Source organism: Anarhichas minor, unplaced genomic scaffold (assembly GCF_050575085.1).
Source record: "Anarhichas minor isolate MPS153535 unplaced genomic scaffold, ASM5057508v1 ptg000097l, whole genome shotgun sequence".
NCBI lineage: Eukaryota > Metazoa > Chordata > Actinopteri > Perciformes > Anarhichadidae > Anarhichas > Anarhichas minor.
Genome location: NW_027466543.1, coordinates 300,001 through 314,023, shown reverse-complemented (window position 1 = coordinate 314,023; position 14,023 = coordinate 300,001).

Here is a 14,023-nt window from a genome sequence, read left to right as displayed (position 1 = left end):
TTTTTTTGGCCAGGGGTAAAATCCGATGTTACAAAATTTTGCCGATCCTGTAGTATTTGCCAACTAACGGGGAAACCAAACCAGGTTATTCCTCTGGCCCCTTTACATCCCATCCCGGTAATTGGTGAACCCTTTGAGCATATCATCATAGACTGTGTGGGTCCCTTACCAAAAACCAAGGCTGGTCATCAGTATCTGCTTACTATGATGTGCGCCGCTACACGTTTTCCCGAGGCAGTGCCGTTGCGCACCTTAAAGGTGAAAGCAGTGGTGAAAGCATTGGTTAAGTTCTTTTCCACCTTTGGGTTGCCAAAACGCATTCAAACTGATCAAGGGTCTAACTTTATGTCCAAGGTTTTTGCCCAGGTTATGTCAGAGTTGTCTGTTAAGCATCAGGTCTCCAGTGCGTATCATCCAGAGAGTCAGGGCGCACTGGAGAGATTTCATCAGACGTTAAAATCTATGCTTCGTAAGTATTGTGTTGAGTCCAACGAGGAATGGGATGAGGGCCTGCCATTGCTATTGTTCGCCATTCGGGAAACTATACAAGAGTCTCTTGGGTTTAGCCCGGCCGATTTGTTTTTTGGGCACACGGTGCGCGGCCCGCTGCGACTGCTGCACGAGAAGTGGCTTGCGCCGGACACAGCATTTTGGACTATGTGAGTTCCTTTAGGGCAGGGGTCCCCAAACTTTTTCCTGTGAGGGCCACATAACTTTTCCCTTCTCTGATGGGGGCCGGGGTCAGTTTGTAACAGAAAAAGTGTGACGATCGCAGGGGTGCCTAAATGTAAACATTTATTGTTTTCCAGAAAGCCACACATAACCAAATATTAATAACCCTTTCCGGGATCTTCACAGAAAAAAGTCAGGAAATAAATAACACTATTTGTGAAATAAATAATAACCAAATAACCCTCTCTGGGTTCTTCACAGAAAAAATAAAGTCGGGAAATATATAATAACACTATTTATGAAATAAATAACCAAATAACCCTCTCTGGGTTCTTCACAGAAAAAAAGTCCATTGAACATTAACTTTCTGTTGTGCCGTGCACAATCTTAACAGGTAAAAGTTTAGCTTAGTTGTCAGAGCAGAATCTCTTACTCAAATGACTCATATGAGCAGTCTCTCAAAGTTCTTGTGTTCCTTGCTTATAATCCTTTTGTAGGTTCCAGTAGGCTTGTAGACACCGCTGTTTGCAGCTCTCTCTCATCAACTTCCCTGTGAAAACCACAAAGCAAGCAGGCTGAGAAACCGAACTAAGTGGTACAGCACCTACACAGCACAATACATTTCACTACCAGTATGGTTGTGGAGATGGATTTTATCCCAGTAGATGTTATTATGATTAAATTTGTTTATACTCAGAATGACTCATTCAAGTCAGAAAAGTGAGCTTACCTATGTATGTTCATCAGTGTGAACTGTGGGCCTGCATCTGGCTGGTGAGAAGTTGAATGTCAGGTTCCATTCTAGTCACAGCCAGTCTCAAACACTGATGCAGATGTTCATCTGTCAATCTTGATCTCATCGGAGTTTTCAGGTGTTTCATGTGTGAAAAGGTTTGCTCGCAGATATACGTGCTGCCAAAAAGTGTAAACATCTTCATTGCGTGTTTTTTTATGTTAGGGTACGTATCGTTTGGGAGGGCGGCATAGAAGTCAATGAGACTGTTGGGCTTGAATGCATCTTTCAGAACATCACAGTTCTGTAACTCGGCCAACTCAAACTGATAAGAAGGCTGGGCTTCATCGATGTCGGCAAGAAAGGGGTTCTGGAAAAGACGGATTTCTTTTGCATTAACATGTAGTTGCTGGAATCGCACACCGAACTCCGCCTTCAACATTTCCAGTGCTTCCACACACTTTTCAGCTGGGAACGGGACCGCTGGGTTCTCTGCAGAGAGGTTTTGGGTAGCAGGGAGATGGATGAAGTTGTGATTTTTCACTTGTTCCAAAAGCAGCGCAAGTTTCACCTCAAATGCTTTTATGTGAGAATACATGTCGCAAATGAGTTTCCCCTGGCCTTGTAGCTGCAAGTTAAGGCTGTTCAGCATTTCTGTCACGTCTGTTAAAAATGGGAGGTGCCATTTCCATTCTGGGTCGATCAGCTCTGGGACCGTTTTATCTTTTGAATGAAGAAATGCGTTAATTTCGGGTAGCAGCTCGTAAAAACGCCTCAAAACTCTGCCCCGGCTCAACCATCGGACCTCTGTGTAGTACAGCACATCGCCGTGCGCAGACTCCAGTTCAGACAGGAATTGTTGGAACTGCCTGTGTTTAAGTCCCTTTGCTCTGATGAAGTTTATGCATGACACCACAACCTTCATGACAGAATCCCACTTCAACACTTTGCAGCACAGTGCTTGCAGGTGAATTAGGCAGTGGACTTGTATCGAGGCGGTGAGACCCCGTTCTTGCATCTCCCGGTCCATGCGTCCTATTAGACCACGAGACGCGCCCACCATACTAGGAGCCCCGTCAGTCGTGATGCTGGCAAGCGTTGACCAGTCTAGGTCCAACTCTTCCATGGTTTGGCATACTTTGCCGAAAATATCCTCCCCCGTTGTAGTCCCTTTGAGACTTTGGAGGGCTGCCAGCTCCTCGCACATCTCAAAGTTTGCGCTAACTCCACGAATAAAAATGAGCAGCTGCGCTGTGTCTTGCACGTCCGTGCTCTCATCCAGTGCTAATGAAAAAAAGTCAAATTCTTTCGTCTTCTGCTGCAGCTGGGCATATACATTACCCCCGACTTCTTCAATGCGTCTGGTGATTGTACTCGCCGACAGACTCACGGCATTAAAGACATCTTTCTTCTCGGGACACACCTCTTCCGCGACAGCATTCAAACATTTCTTGACAAACTCTCCATCAGTGAAAGGTTTACCACTGCTTGCTATCAGTTGAGCAACCCGAAAGCTGGCCCGAACGGATGACTGGTTCAGCTGAGCTTGGCGTACAAATGTATTCTGCTGAGCTAACACTCCACTTTTTTAGCTTTGAGAGTTTGTCTTCTCGCATTTGGCCTGGCAAGTTATCATACTTGTCTTTGTGACGGGATTCATAGTGTCGGCGCAGATTGTATTCTTTGAATACCGCCACCGCCTCTTGACAGATGAGACAAACAGCCTTTTCTTTGCATTGAACAAAAAAATAATCGTTTGACCACTGCAGGTTAAATACCCTGCATTCTGAATCAATTTTTCTCTTACCTAACCTTTTCGCCATTATTCCGTTATATTCGACAGGGGCTAGTCAAGGATTTGCGTGGCCAGACTGAAAAAAAATAATAATGCGTCTCTGGTATTGTTCAGGGGGCCGGGCCAAATGTGGAGGCGGGCCGTATCCGGCCCGCGGGCCTTAGTTTGGGGGCCACTGCTTTAGGGAGAGGTTGCACACTGCCTGCGAGCTAGCTCGCAGCTCCCTTTCCTTCGCACAATCTGAAATGAAAATAAAATATGACAGGAAAGCTCTCAGTCGCAGTTTCCTTCGAGGAGACCGGGTGTTGGTCTTGTTACCGATGGTTGGCTCTTGTCTACAGGCAAAGTTCTGTGGTCCTTACGAGGTTGAGCCAAAGTTAAGTGACACAGATTATGTAATTAGAACGCCGGATAGGAGGAAAAAGTCCCGTGTGTGTCAACACGCTAAAATCCTATGTCATCCGTGATGACTCCAACATACCATCTGCGGTTCTTGCGCCATGTGTATATCTTGTGGTGACTGTGGTGTCACCACCATCCCGTCCCGAGGAGAACGGGTTGCGTGAGCCTCTTGTGTCGGTGCCGTGTCCGCGTCTCTCAAATTCTCTCAAATTTCTCTCAAAGAACTCTCAAATTTTGGATAAAATAGAGGAGCATTTGTCTTATTTGTCAGATAGATAGATAGATAGACTTTATTTCAGACTCAGGGTCCATAGAGACAAATACATAAAAAAACAGACACAAACAATAAAAGTACATAGGCCTAGCAATGCCTTACAAAGAGACAGCTGTACCAATGTCGCCACAGCTGGGACTGGTAGCGTGTGGTGCTAAACCTTATGTTGGTTAAAACAACTATGATCCCATTTTCAGAGTCATTCAGTCGACAGATGAATTTATACATGAGATTTCTTAAAACAGTTTGGAAAGTGTTGACTCGTGCAGCCACAAACATTTCACTAGCACTACTCCATCTCGGTCTCTTTAAAAGTATTCTCATGGCATCATTGTAAGCTACTTGAAGTCTCTGTAAGCTCTTTTTTTCTGTAGTTTGACCACAACTGTGCAGTGTAGAGTGGTATACAATATGCTCTGAACAGGGACATCTTCACTCCATCTGTACACATACTGTGGAGAATTTCAGTATTAAATGCATTTTAGTAGGATTTAATAACACCCCTAGTGGTGAGTAGAAGTGTCACAATAATAAATATGTTAGTCACAATATGTTTCCATGTGGAATGTATTATAGGTTTACAATATTCTTACTTATAGAGGATATTATATGTTACAGTATATTAACTCATTGAATGTATTAAATCATAGAAGTATAGTCACTGTAGGTATTAAAACACTAAGAATAGTCTTGAGGGTCAGATAGGGATTCTGAGTGAGGTGTCAGACATGCAGCAGCAAATGGAGGCGACCTCATCGATGGAGGATGGGGGCCAGTGGGATGGTCAAATGCCAAGCTGACCAGCAGGACAGAGAGGAGGAGTTCAAGATGTTTTGAGAAGAGCCAAGATGTTTTGCTAAGGGATCGATAATGGGAGGGGACAGAATTCAAATGAAGCCAATCACTAATCGCCACGGAGGGTCATTCACACGTTTTATGACAGTATCGGACACTTTCCGACTCTCAGGGGATACAAAAGACAATGTTTTAGGGAGTTTACCTCAGATCACTGCAGCTCTCATTTTCAGCTAACTGGCCGCGCCGGACTGTGAGGAGATGCGTGTATGTGGTCTCTGCTCTCGAGAACATTACTATTGATAGTTAATTCAGTTTGTAAGTGAACTTTGTGTAGTACATAAAATATTGTTTTAATTTTGGACCGGGTCCAGCTCATTCTTCTGATGCGCAGTAAGAAGCTCGCAGAAGAAGAGTACCTGCGGCCTGCAGGCTCCTTCATCCTTTGTTCTTAAAAACCTAACAATACCAAACTTGCGTGAGAGACTGTTTGCTTGTGCATACATCATACGACATTGCCTAGAAATGTCGTTATCATCGGTCATGTGTTCTGTTATAAAATTACCAAGATATTTTACTTCACCACAGACACCAAGATTATTGTCAGACAATTTGAAGTCAGGGAAGTTAAGACATTTGTCCTCTTTAGTTCGACAGATCAGGATAGCACTCTTACTGGCGTTGTATTTGATGTCATGTTCCACACCATACACAGTACATATAGTGAGGAGCTGCTGAAGACCAGCGCTAGATGGACTAAAGATCACCAGATCATCTGCATACATGATGTGATTAACCAGAGTATTTCCAATCATGCACCCAGTGTTACAGGCTTTCAATTGCTTGGACAGATCATCAATATACAGATTAAACAGAATTGGGGACAAAATTCCCCCTTGTCGGACACTTTTACCCCATTTTACATGCATAGTCTGGTGCGCATACCAGTAAGCCAGAATTCTCACAATGTATGTGGGGACACCTCTTTGGCTCAGTTAAAAAAATAACTTACTATGATTAACACGATCAAAAGCTTTGGAGGCATCAATGAAACACATCAAAACTGATGAGTTTTGACCTCTGTATTTGTTTACAATGTCCTTTAAGGCATATATACACAAGTCAGTGCCATGTGTGGCTTTAAAGCCGAACTGGTTATCTGTGGAGGTGATAAAGCCATGTATTCTGTCCAGCAGGATTCTTTCTAGGACTTTTGACAGTACGCTGGCCAAAGCAATGGGCCTGTAATTCTCTAGGCTACATACTTTACCAGCTTTGTTTTTAATGACTGGCACTAAGAGAACAGACAGCATTGAGTCTGGTAACAAGCCGTGAATCATGAAGCCAGTAAAACAAATAGCGAGGAGAGGAGCTAACCTCGGACTAGCATATTTAAGGTGTTCAGCAGTAATATGGTCTAAACCACTTGCTTTGCCTTCAGACAGTTTATTTATAAGAGATTTATATGAGAGGCTGGTCTTGGCCCACCTCCGACCGCAGGTGAAATCCTCACTGGACCCTCTGCAATTTGCATATCAGCCTCATGTGGGGGTGGACGACGCCATCATCTACCTGCTGCAATGAGCTCAGTCGCACCTGGACGGACCCGGTGGCTCTGTGAGAATCACTTTCTTTGATTTCTCCAGTGCATTCAACACCATCCAACCAGTGCTGCTGAGTGAGAAGCTGCGGGTGGTGGGGGTTAACGCATCCACCGTCTCCTGGATCACTGACTACCTCACAGGCAGACCACAGTTTGTCCGACTGGGCCGTGTGCTGTCTGATACGGTGGTCAGTGATACTGGAGCCCCACAGGGAACTGTTCTGTCTCCCTTGCTGTTCACCTTGTACACCACTGACTTCCAGTACAACTCTGTGTCATCCATCTGCAGAAGTTCTCTGATGACTCTGCAGTGGTTGGGTGTATAGGGGACGGACGGGAGGAGGAGTACAGGGCAGTAGTGGATGACTTTGTAGAGTGGGCCGGTAGAAATCACCTGCGTCTGAACGTGGCCAAGACCAGAGAGATGGTGGTCGACTTCAGGAGGAAGACGACGGCTCCACAGCCGGTGAAAGTTCTGGGAGAGGATGTGGACATGGTGGAGGAGTACAAGTACCTGGGTGTCTCCATCGACAACAGACTGAACTGGCAGACCAACATCAACGCTGTGTACAAGAAGGGGATGAGTCGACTCTTTTTCTTGAGGAAACTTCGATCCTTGAACGTGTACAGCAAGATGCTGGAGATGTTCTACCAGTCTGTTGTGGCCAGTGCACTTTACTTCGCCATAGTCTGCTGGGGGAGCAGCATTGGAGCCGGAGACACCAACAGACTTAAACTATAAGAAGGCCGGCTCCATCATTGGCTGCAAACAAGACATTCTGGAAGAGGTGGTGGAGAGGAGGACACTGAAGAAACTATTGTCCATATTGGATAACCCTGACCACCCTCTCCACCACCTACTGCAGGGACAGCGGAGCAATTTCTCCAATAGACTGATCCAGCTCCGCTGTCACAAGGAAAGATACAGGAAAACATTCCTGCCCTCTGCAATATCACTGTATAATAAATCACCTCTGGCCAAATCAAACACAAGACTATAACACTGCTACACTGTTGTTGGTGATCTTGTAAATCTGGCCAAATGTGAATTTGGTAAGACGGTGGTCACCTATCTGGGAAGGCAGGTGCGCCCTCTATCCGCCAAAGTTCAGGCGATCCTGGATTTCACAGTGCCGGAGACACGGCGACAACTCCGCCGGTTCCTGGGAATGTGCGGGTATTACCGTGGGTTCTGTAAGAACTTTGCCAGTGTGGTTGCGCCCCTCACTAGTTTGTTGAGCCCCTCCAGCCAATTCGTCTCGGCTGCTGCGTGTCAGGAATCATTCAATTCGGCCAAAGCGTCTCTCTCTTTGTCTTTCTCTATCAGTCATTCTGTCTCTATCTATATCTGTATAGCTGTCCGTCTGTCTCTCTCCTCTCTATTTTTTTACTCTCATTCCTTCTCTCACTTCTCTCTCCATGTATATCTCTCTCTGTCCGTCTCTGTCTGTCTCAAATATTTTTTATTTATAATCTGTACAACAAATTACACCCTCTGTCCTTGGACTCTGAAATTGCATAAGCAATACAAAAAGCAAGTACACTCAATCATACAGCTTTGTTTGGCTATTTAATGTAACTCTGTCTGTTTCGTCATTGAGAAGGAAGCACCTTCCAGAAGACAAAACAAACCTTGGACTTGACAAAAATAAGTGTATTTTAATTAATAAATTATCAATGCTTCCTTTTAAAATCTACATGAATGCAAGCGTTTTTGATTCAAAAAGAACAGAAACTACAATTTTTAGACGGAGCTCCATGGGGACCTAGTGCTATTTTTAGACCATGCCTTGCGGGCGACTCGCATGGTCCCTGCGGGCGACCAGGTGCCCGTGGGCACCGTGTTGGCTACCTCTGCTCTAACGTTACGGCTTTCAGATTGAGAGGTGACGAGCTCATCTATAGTCCGTATGAAGAGAGATTCCTCCGTTTAAAGCCAACGGTGAAACAACAATGTAAAACAAATAGATAGTGGCCCAAATAGATCATACAAAGCCAAAGAGCGATGCTAGTCTATCATACAACTGTGGTTAGAGTGGTGATATGTTGTCAAGATATTGTTGTCATAGAAACATTAGAAAAAAGCCCTCAGAGGTTGGAGCGCTTTTCCATTTAAACGCTGCTGAAGCGCTGCCCAGCACCCGATATGTGGATTAAACTAAATGAAATAAAAGAAAACTACTTGACACAACAGAGAGAATCAACCAAAAAACCGAGCAAATTGGATTGTTCGTTAATACTAAACAGAGAATAAACAGAGGCAGAATAACTGACGACTATGATACATAAGTGGTGAAATCTGTATGTAGGCGATATATAGACTCAGTGAATCACAGTCTTGTTTTACAAACGGAGAGCATAGCCTACGAAGAAGTAAAACACGTAGCCTAATCTAGGCTAAAAGCAACACCTTGAAGCTGCCAAATGCAGAAAGTACTATTATTTACGATGTATTACCATTACAACTAGCTATAAATCACCGACTGTGTGAATGTCTAAATGAACAGGTCCTATCTAGAGCACGATAGATCTGACTATAATTACATGTGTGTATTATTATATTAATGTGTTGCTTGGATGTATTTTACCGATGGCTGGCACTCTGCCGTGGGCACGGACCCCGCAGACCTCCTGCTCTCCTCTTGGTTCTCCAACATGCTCTGCGGACCCGGATTGACTCAGACGCTCTAAACATCTTTAGAAAATAAGTCACAGCATTTAAAATATAAAATGAAGTTTACGTGAAACAATGCACACCATTACAAAGGCAGAGTTTGACTTTTAACATCTTAATTTAATGCGATTTAACATAAAACACTTAAACACATTTGAATATGAAAGGTAAAAAATAACAACATAATGAAACCCTGAATACAAAATAACAAATACATTACAAATATGAATACAAATAAAGGAACATGTGAACAACAGTTAACTATTCTACAGTTACTTTAGTGATGTGGTTCCCCGTCAACTTTATCCTAATTTTCAGTGGGGGATTGATTAATAACGGTTCTATGGGGGTCCACAGAGCCTCTGTAATGATCCAGCAGGAGGTTCAGGCTGCCTGGCTCACCCTCAGCGTCCATCACCCCGAAAGCGCCCACCACGTCATCTGAGTTGACCTCCTGTCGAGAGAAACACATCACGTTACCTTGTTAGATATCCTCTGTCACAAATCACCCAAACATCAATGTAGCTACTCCTTAACATTTTTTAAAAATCCAAATATTCTACCTAGCCCGTGCTTTGCTTATTCATTTTAAATGTCATCCTTTGTTCATATTTGTTTTTTTAATGTCACTTCAAATATATTTTATTTACATACAATAAATTCACAACATCAATTCAGCAGACTTCGCTGTGTGTATTTTGAAGATGTGATTATGTAAAGAAATTAGTCTAAAAAATGAATGTCAATATTATTTAAAAAAATGTAATAATGAATACAACAGCAACAACCAAGTAGGGCTACCTCGATTGTTGAGAAGTTGGTGGACTGCAGCTGCAACCCATAGTCCGACTGAGTAGCTTTCAGGTGGGACACTTTCATCCGTGCCCCAATGTGCAGCTTTTTCACTGAAACCTTCCTCCAGAGGCACAGCGACAGCTGTGTATCCCCCTGTAGAAAGTCATGTGAAATAATGTTTTTATTTTTAATTTCTAATTCTATAATTAGATTATTAAATATGAATAGAGAGAGAGAGAGAGGATTGCCTACCTGCTGCAGTTTAATATTTCTCATGGGAAATATTTATTTGCCCTTGGTGATCTTTTTGAGCGTGGACAGCTGAAAAAGATGGAATTGTGAGTTAATTCACATTTTATACCAACTCTTTTTTCCTTATATATACACCACCATAGGTTAAAACTGAACTTACTTCGATCACCTCCCCCTCCACGGTCACTAGGCCCTTTGCCTCACTGCAGCTACTTAGTGGGGTCAGCAGAGAGATGGGACGTATCAAGGCCTCCGCCTGCTGTGTCAGCTCCTCTGTCATTTCTATTGGCACGCTTCTGAAGAACATGGTCTCTCTACTTATATTAATTAGATATGGCGGAGACTGCCCTCTTAAGGAGTGTCCCTTTAGAATGTAGCGCCTACCCTCCTGAAATTTTGAAGAAAACTCCTCGTAGATGGTTACTTTGGCCACCGACTTTCCGTCTGAAATGGCGGCCAGCACATTGTGCTTTGTGGATGCTGGTCTCGCATCAGAAGCATCGAACTCCCAGGCCACCACCCTGGGCTGCTCCGCTACCATCACTATTCAAAGGTGGATTGGTGGTGGCCTGAAATATGGCGTGGGAGGCTTTGTCCATATAAGAGTGTGTAACGCCATTCTGAAATAATAGAATAAACACAAAGTTGTAGGATAAGTTAGGGAGTAGGCCAGTACACATTTTTATCTGTAATGTTTCTTTTATTTCACAGTGTGTTGCCTCTTTAGCAAATTATTATTAGAAACGAGAGTATTTCGTATTAAAGAGTGCGTACAGTTTACCTAAAACAAGAGATAGATGCCCGCTATTTGGAAATAACGATAGCTATGTTTAAAAAATAGCAATTTCATTTCATTAAGAATATATCTCTATATATATTAAAAAAAACTGGACTCAATTCATATCAGGTATTCTTAAAGGGGGGTCTCGTGTACAAGAGGTTAATATCATTCAAATTATTAACACATTTAAAAGGAACAACACTTACCTCTCTCTCTTGACTTTTCAGGCAGGACAGACGGCTTTAGTGAAAATCAGTCACTGCTATAAGGCCGGTTAGGGTTAGCGGCCCCTTTTCGCCCTCGAAAGCGGCGGCCGAGTCGAGGAAAGGACACGACAGGACCTCAATGACAGTGAGGCGCCCGCTCCTTCGCGCTTTGAGCCGCCGGCCACCCGTCCCGGTGGGCGTGGAGCCTGCTCGAGTATAAATGGCCGCCCTGTTGCCCCAAAAAAACTCTCTTTGTCCTCTCATTTCGCCAGCAGATCTCCGCGGAGGTGAGTCGTGTTCTTTCGTCTGCCGGAGGCGTTCACAAATCAGCGTTCAGGGATGACACCGACCAGACGAGGCAACCGCTGCCCGGTGTGCGGCGAGACGTGGGCTGCCCTGTCCCGGCACCTGAGTAAGGCTCACCTGGTCAAGAACGAGATCGAGAGGAGACTGTTGCTGAACATGGCGACGGGCAGGGTGAACATTCGACGCGAGCCTTGTCCTGCTCCAGACTGCTCCTATCACGGCACGAGACTGGACAGGCATCTCGTCAGCAGTCACCCCGCCGCTGATGCTGCGTCGAGGCTGGCCGAAGTCAAGCGAGAGGTGACGGTGCGTCTCCTGGCTGCGCTGAGGACCACGAACCCTCCGGTTCCGATGTCCACGGGACCGGACCTCCACCGCCTGCCGGAGGAGCCTGATTACCAGCAGCGGCGGCATCGGTGTCCCCGGCCTCGGTGCATCGCGGTGAGCGAGAGACTGAAGCGCTCGGCACGCAGGCTGCGCGTGGTCGAAAGAGACTTGCAGAGGACTTTGACGATCTTGCAAGGGGTCCTGCGACGGGAGCTCCGCCAGAGCACACAGCAGTCGGGCGAAGCCGAGGCAGGGCCGAGTAGGGCGGAGGAGGAGGAGGAGGCGGCGGGGCCAAGCCAGGCGGGGGTAGATGTGGCAGAGGAGTCGTGCGGTGCGAAGCGAGCTGCACGCCCGTCGGCCGGCCAGGCCACCTTGCAATCACTCCTCGGGCAGCATGGCAGGTCCTGCAAGTCGGGGGAACTCCCTCTTCCAAAGGAGATACGTAAGGACCGCCGGTAACTTCTGTGTGTGTGTGTGTCTGTGTGTGGTGTTCAAACGTGTTAAATGAAACCGTCATTCACAGGTCGGTATTTGGATCAGTACAGCAAACTGCACGGGGGGATGCATGGCAGCAGCAAGAGCCAAGAGAACGCGTACTCCAAACTGAGCCGGATAAAGACCTTCGTCTTCTACCTTGCGTACGGAGAGACGGCGCTGTGGGACTGGTGCTTCCTGGACAACGTGGATGGCATCATGAGGTGAGGTTTCAAAGCCCAGGCTCGGGGTGGTGCACATTCTGGGAGGGGAGATGCAGCCTCCTGGTGATCGCGGCCCAGACTCCCACTGTATCTGTGTGACATTGTGGTGCTTCTTTCTCTGCAGCTATGCGGATCACCTCAGAGAAGCTGGCATGCAGGTCACCACTGCCAGCTGTTACCTGCAGAACATTTACCACTTTGTGCAGTACTTGAAGGAGGCCCCACCCAAGGGCAGCAGGCTGACCATGGGCCAACGCACGACAATTGTGCGGGCTGTGAAAGCCAGCCTCGATCAACTGACTAAGCCCGTGTTGCTCCACCGGATGAAGGTGAAGGGCACGAAGATGTCGCAGCTTCTGTCGAAGAGAAGCCTGCGGGTGTGTCAGGCTAAGGCGAAAGCCAGGATCCCGCTGATACTGGGTAAGCCACAGTGGGACCGTCTGCACCTGACTAACACCGGTCTCTTTACAGGCGGCTAACCGTCCCTTTGTCTCTCCCCCTGTCCCCTCTGTAGACGAAATGGAGGCCTTGGGTTGCAGCGCTTCTCTCCGCTACACCTTTTACGGGTTTTTCTCCCTGTTTGTGGCCTCCGTCTATGGCCACAGACCCGGCGTGCTGACGAACATGACCATAGACGAGGTCATGGATGCGTCCGAGAAGAGAACCGACAAGGACGCGGGCTTCGTCATCGCTGTAAGTACCGGTTGGGGGCCGCACTCACTCTAAAGTTAGCCTGCAATCTGGTGTGCTGCGTTTCAAATGTTTGATGGCTGTGCATTGCAGGTCAGCGACCACAAGACGAACCGCGACTTTGGCCCCGCTCAAGTGTTCCTCCACCCGGACGAGTTCAGCTGGTTGGAGAGATGGATGCGGCTTCGCAATGACCTCAATCCGCAGAATAACCGGTTGCTGACCACGTCGGGGAAGGGCCCCGTTAAAAACCTAGTCCAGCACATGCAGACGGCCTGGGCCGAGATGGGTCTGCCCGGCCGGCCCACCTTCATCGATATCAGGACCGCAGTGTCTGCATATGTGAGTTTAATTTTGTCTGTCAGTCAGTCGACCTCCCACTGGTGCTTTGTTACAATACATTGGCTTTCCTAACCTTTGGTGTCCTCTGCTGTTTCCAGGCAAAGACGTGCCACGGATCCGGGGTGAGGAAGCAGATCACTGACTTCATGTGCCACAATACAGACACGGCCGACCGGTTCTATGCTCTCTCGCTGGACAGCAGACGGTCTGCAAATGTGAGGAAGGAATTCGAGTCGGCGGTCCAGTCGTCGTCTCCCTCCAAATCCGAATCCTCCACCGGCTCGGACTCACCGTCGACATCCACTGCCCGGCAGAAACCGTCTCGTAAAAGAGCAGCCAGAAGCACCTCTAAATAAATGGTTTTCTTTGAACCTGTCTATCAGTCTCCTCGTTCTTGTTCACTTGCATGCATATTTCTGGGTGTAAATGTGATGGGACACAGCCTCAAAAAAAAGACAGAGTGTTAGAATACCAGATGTAGGAAAAAAAACGACAGAGTGTTAGCAGATGGATTACCCTGTGCGTAGACACAGAAAAAAAACGACAGGAAGATTTGGCGCTGTTGTCAGAGTATGAAGATCGGCCGGCTGTTTTCAAACACGCGCTGCCTCGGCTGTGTGTATCCGTTTATTATTCAGCTTACATAGTTGGTTAGAGGACGTCGGGGCCGTGTATTCA